The sequence below is a fragment of the Symsagittifera roscoffensis genome, chromosome 4, assembly GCF_963678635.1.
Source record: "Symsagittifera roscoffensis chromosome 4, txSymRosc1.1, whole genome shotgun sequence".
Taxonomy (NCBI): domain Eukaryota; kingdom Metazoa; phylum Xenacoelomorpha; order Acoela; family Convolutidae; genus Symsagittifera; species Symsagittifera roscoffensis.
In genome coordinates this window covers 15,445,015-15,458,414 of record NC_087065.1, presented here as the reverse complement: position 1 = coordinate 15,458,414, position 13,400 = coordinate 15,445,015, and the positions used below count along the sequence as shown (strand labels likewise).

Here is a 13,400-nt window from a genome sequence, read left to right as displayed (position 1 = left end):
GTGTCGATACCTCAGCGCGTTCTTATCTCCAATCTGAAAGAAAACCCAGAAAATTTTAATTTTCGATCACCAAAACGGTTCATAATAGAGACAACTTTCGCATGTTCATTTAATTGCTCTCTCAAAAATCGGAAAAATGACACAATTTATTACCATTTTGAAGACAAAACGATCAATCAAAAATTTCGCTGTAAATCCCTGCTCAGTTTTGGGATCTTTATTGGAAGCAAAAACAAAATCAGATCTTGGAAACAAAAAACAAAATCAGACAAAAAAAGTTAGTAAAAAACGAGACTGTTCGTATCATTGAATGTTTCCAATGCATTTTATTTTATGTCGAGCAGTTAAATAAAATTAATTGATAAAAATTCCAAAAAAAAATTTAAAAAATCCAATAATTTTTCCATTATCCTCCACAAAGTATGTAAAGTACAAATTGATATAATTGATCATATTTATATATCATCATACGTATACGATGATATGTAAAAATCGATGAAAAAAAGCTAGTTAAAAGTCGAAATTGTCTGGATAAAAAAACAAGACTGCTAGTATCAGGGCAAAACTCTAAATGTTCCAACCGTAATTTAAATGTGTTGTTCGCTTTTTAAAATTTTTCCTTCGAGAAATGATATATTTCGCGTATAGCAAAGTTTTGAATAGATTCAAAAGCATGCCAGTTTGGAAACGAGTTGTAAGGTGGATTGAATTTCCGCCTACTCGTAAATAGCACGAAATATATCGCGCATAATAGTTACAAAAAACTTTTGCAGCGGAAGCTTAAAAATTTTGAGCTTCCGTTGTCTTTGCTGTTTTTGTTCTTGTTTTTGTAATTGCTCCGAAGTAGTTGGATTGTTCGAAGAAAATAACGGAATGTTTGCGTTCGGTTTAGTTTTTTTTTTTCCTTCAAACAATTTCCGACTTTTTAGCCAGCCATTTTCGAACCAATCAGGGAACCTTTTGAACCAATCAAAAATTGATGTTGTGCTGAGCTCAACGTTTAAAAGATATTTCACCTGTTATCGTTTTTCGTTAAAACCTTCAAGTTCGAAAGTTTGTACGTGATGAGCGATTGATTTTTTGTACTCACCATTAAACTCCTCCGCTTCTCAGTTTAGTTTCTCGCCCCTTAAATTAGACTTAGCAAAGTTTAAAAATTTTTCACAGATTTTCAAAGTCAAGAACGGCGTGAATGAAAACTCAATTTTATCTGCAGGCGTTTTCGGTGCAGAATTGGCAGATTTTTGGGGCAATGATGTTAAAAATGGAGATATATGGAATGGACGGCACTAGTTAATAAGAGGAGCGGACAGGGACTAATACATGGGGAGATAGGTCGATAGGGGAAAATGAATTGATTTTGAATAATATGCGTTCAAAATGCGAAATGTTGTTTAATAAAATAATGATTAATAGCTAATGAAAGCGAATATCCGTTGCCGTGCGGATTAAACCAGGAGAGCTGCGCAAAAAAAGGAAAAGGAAAAATAAAAATTAAGAAGCGAGTGAGCGAAGATGTAAAAAATAGAAAAAAAATCGAGTAATTTAGATTTAGAGAAACAGTATGTTCTTATATGTATGAGGATTTAGCTATAAACAAACGCACTTCATACACATGGCGAAAATAATTTATCCCACTTCATTATATAGGAAAGAATTTTTTGGAGTAATTTATTGAAAATGAGGCCAGACAATCTATGTACATTACACACACGCTTGGATTATATTGTTTTTTTTTGCCTATTTAATGAAAAAAATAACTGAAGCTCCAATGAATTGCATCGCAATTACAATAGATATTTTTGTCGTAAAAGCTCAATTTACTTACCGAGTGTTGAAATGGTAAATTAACAGAGCAAACAGTGTAACAATGGTGTCATAATTTCATTAATTGAGCTATTTATTTCGTCAATAATTACTTGGCAAAAAAAAGAAAAAAGTTAGTGTTGAGCTATTAAAGCCACAAAAAGTGGAGGTTGACTCTTACAGCGAAAGGGCAGAAAAAGAATTAATCAGCTGTATTAATTAAATTTTGTTGGCTAAAAGGGAATGTCAAAAAGGGGATACTATAACAAAAAGGATATGAAGTAGTGCATTAAATTACGGTCGGTTGAGGTATTTAATAATAAGCAAAATAGTAAATGCAATCAAGTGATTCACCTGTTCACTATTTTAATACATTGAACTTGTAGGTCTTTTCTTGTGCAATCTCCACTAAAAACTGGCTGCTGTATTGATTTTGTTTTATTTTTTCCTCTCCCCAAATTTGTTAATTTCTCCTCATCTGTTGTATTTTTCCAGATATGCGATCGACGGTGAATAATTACGGAAAAGCCTTGGAGCGATTGCTGGAATTGGAATGATTACGCAAATGCATTATATGTGTGCTTAATTGCTAAATTTTATCCCCGCTCGTTTTTTCATATAACCCAACTGGGTGAAATGGGTTAATGTCCCTTCTGTATTGTCCCCCCCCCCTCTCTCTTCCCCCCATAACATCATCATGTATTATTCTCATCATCATCATCATCACCATCGTCGTCCTCGTCATTATCGTCCTCTAAATTGCCGTGAATATCCCAATTTATATCCCAAAAGTCGATTGCTAAAGTTAAAATGGGCTCCAATTGAAGGCAAAAAGGTTTTTATAAATAACTCTATGCGCTGTAGGAGATTCATTGTGATTGGATGGTAGTTTTCTGCATGATCTGAAGGTGATGATGGCAATTGGCGGTGATTGGTCGTGGTGGGGAGGGGAGGGGAGGGGAGGGGAGGGGTGTTAGGCTTGAATAAGCAATCAATTGCAACGAGTTGAGTTTAAATTTTAGTTATAACATTAAGAAGTTATAATAAGTGAGCTACTTACTGGCTGTGTTGCGAAGGCCAGTGTTGTTGGGCTGATTGATTGAAGAGGTTGGTTTTTATTTGGACCCCGATTGAAAAGTGGAACGAAAAGTCTCAATTGAAACCCAATAACTCGGGTTACTTATTATTTATTACTTGCTTACTATATAACTATACTACTTCTGTTGCCTTTCTCAGCTTAGCCAGCTACCTCGCAGTAGATCGTAGGAGCAATCAGGATAAAAATTGGGAAAATGAATTGCAAAATTGCAATTGCATTGGTCGCACAATTGGGGGGATTTGATAAAATGTTAAATTAAATACAATGAATGAATGAGTTACTACTGTGTGTGTGCGGCGCATGTGAACAAAATAGAAATAAGGGGGAAATGAATAGAGGGACTACTTAAAATTAACTAGCGTTGATTGGAACCGGTTGATAGGAAAAAGAAAAAAGACTTACCTGTATTTCTTCTCATTTTACTACCATTCTATACAATGTGCCTCTCTTGTATACCAGCATTAATAAGGAGGCTGCTAGAATCGGACTAAGAAATAACGTATTAATTCACTAACTAACATACTTTGCTTTAACTACTAAAGCTCCAATGAATGGCCATGCCCATAACTTAACTAATGGTTGCGCTCTTCTTTGATTGCTTTTCGATCAGTAATTGATTTTTTTTTCTGAAATGGGAAGGGGGTTCTTCTTCAGTTTATTGAATTTTTGGGGATACCCTTGCCATTTAATGAGCTAACAGCAGGTCCAAATAATATGCACTAGAATTTAATAGCTATAGGTCGGGAAAATTGGTTTTTAAGTGAGCCAATTGCTGGAACCGTATTTTTAAGCTCCGTTTCTGAAATGACTTAACGAAAATTATGGCTAGGAGGACCAAATGGCCGTTAAAGGGTAGTTATTATGAAATGATTCAGTGGGCTCTGATTTTACATTGGTAGGTAGCTTACCTGGTGGTTGTAGGTGATTTAAGTTGATTTGATTAGAAGTGTTATTTTGATTTGTATAGAGGCAAAGTTGGAACAAAGTTGAGGTTTATTAGGACTCGGAGACTTAAATTAAGCGCCTCTCGGCGCCAGGTAAATCACTAATAAATTAAACCGTGCTTGTTTAATCTAGCGACTAAATTAGAGCATGGACGGATAACACGCCAAATGGAAACAAAAAAAGTATTAACCAGTTTATAAAGAGAGTTAGTAACCCCAGCAAAGCGAGTTCAGAGGGATTTAATTTATAATTTACAAGAAGGTAGTTATCAAACACTAACTACAACCAATAGTCAACCATACCATTCCAATCCTTCAAATAGGCCAATTTTACAGACACGTTAACTAGTTAAACCATTAAAGCGCCCGCATAAATAACTGGTTAAGATAACTAGCTGAAAATTGGCTGTGGCATTACACCGTATTACCTACGGGGGCACTTTTTGCTTCTTTCGGTATCCAGGCTTGGAAATTTGGATAAAACTCGGCAACTTATTAGAACAGAATTAGGATTCTGTAAATGAAAGAACGTCAATTTGCTGAACAACTAAGAAATTAAACCGATATCAAATCTCGTCGAAAAAGTAAACCGATTGAACGATTCAACTAATAAGACGCCGGCTCCGGAATTGTCAATTTTATTTCTTCTAAAAGTAGTTTTAACTAATTTACTTTTTCATTTTACAAATATCAAGTCAACCTTAAGTTTTTCTTACCATTTCCGTGAAATCATTTCATGTCAAATTTTTTCAGACAAGTGTATGTCAAATGCTTTCAGTTAGTTTTCGGCAAGGTGCGTGTTCGACTTGAAATGGTGCGATTAGATGGCACTTATGTTTAGGGGTTAGATTTGAAACAAGGCAAGTTAATCAAAATAATCATTTGAAAATGGAGCAAGAGCGGGCCTCTTTTCTGTGCGTTGCTTGAGTCGCCGTTGTGCCGGGGACGATTAGCCGGCGCCATTCGGGGATAATAAGAGCACCAAGGGGCCCATACGTACAAGTGGAAGCAGAGAATAAATGAAAGAAATTAACTGAATTATCTATCTATCCTTTACCAACAACCAGTCAGTTCACTAAACTACTTAATATTTTAACAGAGCAGCAAGAATTCCTAACGGTAGAATCTTCAGAATTTCTGAAACAAATTCAAAAAAGCAAATATCAGTTGTTTTTGTGAAATATAGCAAATGGGATAAAATTAAGGGTGTAAAAAAATTTAATTTTTGTGAAATAATTATTGTAATTCAAACATGGGCTATCTTAAGAAGCTAACCATGGAATTTTCGACTTATCGACATGCGCGGCTGCTGGAACCAGGAGTACCCCTCAAATAGCAATCACTCACTTCACTAACCAGCCTAACCAATAATACTAACTAACTACTAATACAAACCTAGCCACCATAGAAACCTACAGAAAACCAGCAATAAACATGGCTCTAATTTCCTGCCCCCCTTCCTACCAAAACGACGTTTTCATAGAGAATAAAAACAATCAATAGTCAGGGTTTGTAATAAGTATTCCATACAATCTGTCGACCCCTCCCTCTTCCCTGATTTTTCATGTGATTTTTGTCTTTAACTGGAAACACCAATTCTCCTATTATTTTTTGAGGTTTTTCACATCAGTTTTGATATACTTCACAATTTTTAGTAGTTGATGAAAAGGACGCTTTATTAATTTTCTACAAGGAGAGACTAAGTTAGAAAACTGGGAATCATAGGGTATGGGATCGTAGGGGCTATCAGCGGGCGCAAGGGAGGGGGGGGGGGAGGGGTGAGATTGAGGAAATTGCGGATCGGCTGGTCATTCAATATGTAACAGCACCTGCAGGGGACGTTGCGACTAATTAGGCAGGAAATTGGTGGAAAGGAATTAATAAAAGTGAGAATGTGAAATTATAATGAGCTCGCCTTCCGTGGGCGTCGATCATTACTACCATTATGCAGAATAACTTATCCTTCTTTTTACCCTTTCATCAAACAGGGCACTTTTTGGGTTACGGGGATGGCGATTAGGCGCTGTGATTTAGGGGTGCAAGGGACAAATAATGAAAGAGAAGACTGCAACAAATACAAAAAAGCTGCAAATTGATTGTGATAATTCTTACCTATGCTTTGTTTTTTTTTCAATTAAAAAAAGGAATAACAAATGCGTGATAATTAATGGTAAAAAACTATGACGACAACGAAAAAATATCGGTTATCATTATTTAATTGAAGTTTTTTTGTCCGCCGGTAGATTACTTACCCTTTTAAGGCTTTCATTTCTAATAGCAATTAGTCATTTTATGATAAGGACAGTCCATATGATTAATTTTTTTTTACTTCAATTGAATATTTAATTTTGCGGAGGGCATAAGCAAAAAGGGAAGCCTTACTGAGCAGGGAATTAAATGCTTGTTATGTTACACGGGTGTCAATTCAATGTGCTCGTTAAGGGATCAGAGACCACCTAATTGACTATTTTAATGCTCAGCTGGGATCAGTTTACCTGTTTAATGTCGGCACCAGTTTATGATTATTAACTAGAAGCCATGGAGTAACTTGCTAATGAGTTAAAATAATAATAAAGCCAGTGTTAAGATTACCAATAAAATCCAAATGACTACAAAAAGGTCAATGGACGAGCTGTTGGGGTCACTAAATAGAACCGCCCCTGACTTTTTCTGATCTCAGAATTTTAACTCGCTGCCTTGAGCGACGGGCACGAATTGTGTTAAGTCATAAATCTCCAATCAAAAACTGAAAACGTTTTCAAATCAATTTTCGGAGCTCTCCTAAAACAATTAAATACACTAAGTCGATCTTATTTGAAAACGAAAAATTTGCTAAGATAGGCGTTGATCACGACGAGTCTTGTACATTGAACACGATTCAAATTGTGTTATGATTCTCCATTCAGATTTTAAATGAAGTGCATTGAAAAAAGTTGAACAAGTTTCACAAAGTTGAACAAAACTGCTCGAACCGGGGGGAAGCCCTGAATGTTCTGATTGCCTTTTAGAATCTATGAAGTAATGTTCGTTTTTAAAAAAAATATATTAAATTTTCAAAAAGCAAAAATCTTGATTTTTTTGACCCTTTTCAAAAAACACTTTTCTACACGCTATTTTAAGTACAAAGTAACATTTTTATTCCAATTATCAAAGAAAGTGAAGGATATATATGCTCAGGGTGTTATTATTCAGACCACTTTTACAAAACTCTGGTCCCTCGGTGGGTCGATCTCTTGATCTACACGGTCCCAGCCGAGTATGCACACCACCGTAGTATTCTGCCAAGATTATGTCTAAAAACTGCTTGTTCTATTATCCCGCACTACAAAAAAAGTTCTAAATTGAATTCAGGCAGCTTATTGCTTTTATTAACTCAAAATACACTACTTTTTTACATACACGACTCAAATTGCAACACATCAATTTTTGATATTATCATGTTAAAATTCGGATATGTAGCAACAAGATGACAACAAGTAGCCAAAAGACAGACACGTCAAAAGCAATCAGAATAGAGACAAAATGCTTCGTACTTTTGTTTTCTTATCTCGATTAGGATTGACTTACAACTTGTCTACTTTATGACAGGTTTAATTTTTGACTGCACTCCCTGAAATTTATAGTTAAGCCAACTTTTAATTATCAAAAAACTATCCAAGACCAATTAAAGGCAGTCGGAATATTCAGGGTTTTGCCCTGATACGAGCAGTCTTACTCGAACATAATGAAACATTAATTAGACCAACTAAGAAGCCTCAATTCAATTTGGATTGATTTCTAAGACCGATTAAATCTCCGCTTACGCGTTAAAAGCACGAAATATATCGCGCGTTAATTATCCTATTTTGACCGAATAGGCAATCTTTAAATCCCATAACTTTGCAAAAAACGATCGCAAAGGAAAAATTTGAAAGAAACTAAAGCACAAAAATTCCGTCTTTTTTGCCAAAGTCGAAACAATAAATCAGCTGCAAAAACATACAGTTAGCAAGTTTCAGAGACAAAAAATATTTGTAGACTGATCTATTGCCACAAAAAGGTTTTATTGTCGCATTTTCAAAGCTTGTTTGATCACCAGCATGTTCACTAAAGGACGGTCGCTGCCATCGGCCATCATCAGTTTTCCTTAAACTAGTTAGAAAAAAAAACTTGTTGATAGAGTTAACTGTTTGTTTTCAACTCGCCAAAAGTTGTTTTTTTTTCAGAAAAAATGTATACTCTTCCAAGCAACAAGACAACAAGGTTAACTTGATGATAATGAAGTTTCGTAATTAATTTTGAGCAGAATTACGGGCTTTGATTGACTTTAAAATGTCACTTTAACTAAACTACTTCAAAATCTGCTAGAATTAAATTCATTCTTTAAATTTATTTATTATTGATTCCTTCATTATTTTGTTATTGATTATTTTTTCTTCAAATTTCCAAAAAAAGTTATTTATTTTTTTTGGAATACCAGGTTTATCAAAACACGTATACAATTGTTCTTCTTATGTGTTGCTATCAAAAAAGTAAGCTAGAATATTTTTTGAAGAAATGAAAGGGCAGAAGATTTCTGATTTTGACGGAAATGAATTCATTTGCTAAATACGATACAAACTTTGCATTGCTTTTTTGGTGTCTATCAATGTCACAAGTTGCTGACTTTTGATATCCAGCAGAAAAAAAACTTGTCAAAAGTTTTTGAAAATCTCAAATTAAACACACCTTTTTTCCATACGATTATTAAAAACAACTAAATTAGCAATTGCTGTTAAATTTTTGTACCATAGGCCCTCTGAGGATCAATTTTTAGCTACTTCGGTCAGATAAATGGTTGCCAAACAGAAATTAGTTCATTAAACTGTATATCTAGTCGAACTGCAAATCGTGCCTCAGTGGTACCATCGTACAAAAATGTAACTGAAAAGAACTAATAAACTATGCACGATTTGTACCTAGGCTTGGTATGCAGTTTAATGAACTGTTTTTTGTTTGGTAAACGTATATCTGATACTCACTGTGACCATGGTACAAAAATTGATGAGCATATGTAGAAAACAATAAAAAAAATCTACTTACTAAAATTTTTTTGATTTTTTGACAATCGAAGCTAGTACTACTGTCATAAATCAACTATAGCAAGATTAAAAGACGATTAGAAAAAAGTTTCGACTTTATCAATAAAAGTAAGCTAACATTTTTTGTGAAAAATTAAAATTGAAATTGCAAAAAGTTCCAGGTTTTGATATTTTTGAACAATTTTGCGCTGTTTGTTTTTGGAGTTAATCAAATTTCACAGAAAAATTCATTTGGTACAGATTTTTTTATCTATACGATTAAAAAATAAATGAACTAATATATGCTCTTTAATTTTTGTACCATGGTCCCACGGAAGATTGACTTTTACTTCGGTCAGATATACGGTTAACAAACAGAAAATAGTTCATTAGACTGCATACCCAGCGAAGAGCAAATCTTGCTTCAGTGGGATCATCGTACATAGTTCTCTAAATCTTTTCAGTTGTAATTTTTTTCGATGATCCCACTGAGGCACGATTTGCCTCTAATGCAGTTCAATGAACTATTTTCTGTTTGGCAACCTTTGATCTGACCGAAGTAAAAGCCGATCCTAATTGAGCCCATGGCACAAAACTAATGTGCATATACTATTTCAGTTGTTTTTTAATGATATAGAAAAAATATCTGTTTAAAACGAAAATTTCAATTTCTGAATGTTTTGACAGTTTTTCTTTTTTATGCTGGATGTAAAAAGTAAGCATTTTGTGAAATTTGATACACCCCCCAAAAAAAACAACGCCAAATCTCAATGATTTTCCGCAAAAAAAATAAAAGTCAGTAACTTTTTGCAAATTCAATTCTTCAAAAAAATTGTTAGTTTACTTTTATTGACAACAAAACTGCCAATACCACTTCTACTCGTCTATTTGTCATCTTGTAGATGATTTTAGGCAAAATTACTAGTTTCGATTGACTTTAAATATTTTCATGCTGCATAAAAAAGAAGTGTTGTCAAAAGCGATTCCAAACGTACGTTGCATTTTAAACGGATCTGTTTTCTATACGATTAAAAAACGATTGAAATAAGATATTCTTACTAATTTCGTGTCAGGTCTCAGTGAGGCTCAATGTTTACTTCGACCGAATAAACGATTACCAAACAGTTTTTTGAAATGGATATCCAGCCAAGTAAAAATTGTGTCTCAGTGGAATCATCGTAAAAAAATTATGAGTTTCTCGTTTTTTACTTTTTAAATACTCGGTTACAAAAAATTGGGTCAACAATCATTTTATTGATTGATTTGAGATTTCATTTAATTTCACCCGACAAAGGATAAAATTATTTATCCAGAGACTAGCTCAAAATCTTTATAATTGTCGGCAAGCCTAGTTCGAATGCTCACTACTACGATCTTTAAATATTTCTTTCTTTCAGAAAGTTTTTATCACAAAACACAACAAAAAGAACTCAACACGTTTTGATGAGAGTATTGATACTGCATAAAGGCTTCAAAGGCTTAAGTTGTTGAACTTAAAGGAAAAAAAGGTGACAAAATCAAATATTTAAAAAAAACTTTAAAAAATTTGTCAAAAACTAAATTGATCGGCAATAGAAAATGCCCGTAACCAGCGGACTTTCTATACAAGATTTGAAGTTTTTTGTTTTTTAATTATGTTGATTATCAGATCTGATATTCGTTGTTCTAGAGCTTGATAAGAATTTGAAAATTTCAGATCTGAAATTTGGAAAAACAACAAATTTTGATATCTGAGTTAATAGTGAAAAACAAAAATTGAAATCTGAAATTAAATCTGAGAAACCCTTTATTAAATTATTATATATGCATTTCGAGCAAATAATTTTTTATCATTTTTACTACTTGTGCAATACTCAATTATATTTAATTTTAAAAACTTGGGTAAAACTAGCGGTAAAAAAATTCAAAATAATTAAACAAAGAGTTTTTGTAAACAAAACTTGTTGTTCAAATATTTTAAACAGTTTTCAAAAGTTTTTAGAAGAACTATCAAATTTTTGTTCTTCATGCGCTACTTATGCGTTTCCGATGTTTATTCATGTTTTGGGAAACTTAATTATGCAGTCTACGAATGGAGACTTTGCTGAGTACCTGCTAGTAATTAGCAGCAACTATGAAACACAGAAGAATAGCGAAAAATATGTCAGAATCATTCAGTTCTTAGATCTGGAGTAACCAAGAAAAAGGAAATTCTAGATCTGAAATTAGATCAGAATTAGAGTTTTTCAGATCTGAAATAATCAAGAAAAACTAATTTTCAGATCTGAAATCAGACATGAAATAAGCCATTCTTAAAGTATCCAATTGTTATTTTAGCATTTTACAACCTACTTCAGATCTGAAATTTAGATCTGAAGCAGACTTTTCAGATCAAAATTAGAACATTTAGTGGGTACGGGTGACTAATGTATCAATAAAAAGTAAGTGTTCGATCAAATCATGGAAAAATTTTTGGACCACCGCTGAGTACAGATGGAAAAGGTACCGATAAGTAGATTTCGCACACTAAGAAAGTTTTTCCTAAAATTCAGCAGCCAAACACAATTTAAAATTGTAGCGACTTGGACTCCAAAAGAAAGTATTAAAAATGCTGATCTTTTGGAGGTCAATTCCAGATATTTTTCTGTACGAAATGTTATTGTCTGAGTCAATTAACCAAATAATAAGAAAAAAGGGTTTTCAGCAGAAGTTTTTCTTACCTTGTATCATGATTCAAGCACGGACCTAATAAGTTTTTCTTAATTCGAATATTATTGCAACAAAATCTTGCATTAAGATACGAAAGTGCGCACTTGACTATTTCATTTAGGTTTGTAGAGACAAGCTAATTGATTTCAATGAGCTTCACATAAGCGTAAAACAGAAACACTTATTTTTGACGCAAACAACACGATGATAATTAGTTTTGGCATCTGCTACGAAAAATAATTAATAAGATGCATTCACAACGCTTAAAAAATTCATATCTCCATGTTTGATCATTTTTTTTCGCTTTTAGATTGAGTATTTTGTAAATTGACGATCTTTTTGTAGGTCATTTTTTGTAGTTTGAAAGCTACTCGTTGCTGAATATTTTGACAGATGTGAAATTATCCTTGAGGTTTTTGCATTTGATAATTTTTTAAAATTCAAATTTTTAGATATAATTAGCTTATAGATTAAATTACACCTCTGCGTTGAAACACAGGTCAGATAGATAAAAAATAGATGAACGACCCTAAAGAAAATATTATCAAGAATTCGATTGACACAAACACGAGGCAGTACTATTTCATGTTTCGCTTAAATGTTTGATTTTTTTTGAATTTTTCGGAACGAATTTTTTTTCATGCTTACCACTACTTAGTCAGCTTCTGAAAAGTAACCTTCTCACAATAAGGTTGATCAAACGCCAGGTCTCAGGTTATTCATGCAAATAATGGGGAAAAAATTAGATTTAGAAAAAAAATCTAAATTTAACTTCAAAAGCTCCCCATTTTCTGGTAATAAAGCAGCAGCCAAATAACAGTAGAGAGTTTAGGTTTTAAAAAAAAATGAATCAAGAAACTTCAATTTTTACTTCAGTTCTATGAATGTGCATTTTCTAGAAGGGGGCTAATATTGCAGGACAAGCAGACTACAAGAAAATTTGAATAAAAATTGGATCATGGAACGGCACAAATTGTTTTAAGCGTGAGAAACTTATGCAGGGGGTAGCGTTGGTCGAAGTCATTAAATGTCGTGGTGTAGCCAAATACTACCTAGGGACGATCAAGATTCGTTCAAACCATCAATTTTTGGGGCTGTTGCTGATCTTCTGCAGTGTTCAAGAATTGCATTGCATAAATCTTTCTGTCTCAACTGCAATGTAGCTTCCCAATCTTCTTACTGTTCCTAACACTGAAAATGGGGAGAAGCTTTTTATTCGGGGGTGTTTTAGTTTTTTCAACTTTTTGTTTTCCACGCTAAATCAGGTACAAAATATAATAATCGGAAATGGTCGAGTGGTATCTCATACAGAAGCCCTTTCAGTCGTAATTCGAACAACATCAAAAACAATATGGAAAAAAACTCAGGGTTCAGAAAAACCGGATTGAAATATTTGGTCGAGCTTATAAAGTGAACATTAAGGCTCAAATAAAGCTGTGAAAAATAGTTTCACACAATTATAGTTAGTTTCTGGAGTTTTTAGCGCTATTTTTCAATTTTTTCTTTAGTTTTTTTTCTCTGAAAACTGTTTTCCATTGAACCTACTTTACTATGAATGTAGAATATGCTTTTTGGTTCAGAATATGCATTTCCGTTTTTTCGTACTATTTTTTTGTTCAGATCTTTTTATCACAACACGCAGAAAAAGAAACGACGTCAAAGTAGAGACCTTGTTGTACTTTGGTTCAATTTTGAAAATTATATATATTTCATTCAAATTGGTCTCAAAACTTTGTGATTCAAATTGGTCTGCAAAAGTCTAAAATAACTCAAAATATTTATGTCCTGAAATTACATTACCATAACTTTTACACTTTTACAGGG

At 33.4% G+C, this 13,400-nt stretch overlaps 1 protein-coding gene across 9 annotated transcripts in view; it reads right to left on the bottom strand.

Moving 5' to 3' along the window:
* The window catches only part of LOC134845240 (zinc finger homeobox protein 3-like), an 89,475-nt gene that overhangs the window by 13,541 nt on the left and 62,534 nt on the right, over window positions 1-13,400 (bottom strand). The window contains exon 1 of one of the 9 annotated variants that reach the window (XM_063862164.1): window positions 3,814-4,215. The exons of 4 other annotated variants lie outside the window; for them this stretch is intronic. The gene's annotated coding sequence lies outside the window, so the exon portion shown is untranslated. Of the gene's footprint in view, window positions 1-1,090; window positions 1,460-1,828; window positions 2,257-2,866; window positions 3,079-3,307; window positions 3,775-3,813; window positions 4,216-13,400 lie in introns of those variants that run through there. 4 more of the 9 variants (XM_063862165.1, XM_063862163.1, XM_063862159.1 and 1 more) reach the window with 4 other exon arrangements.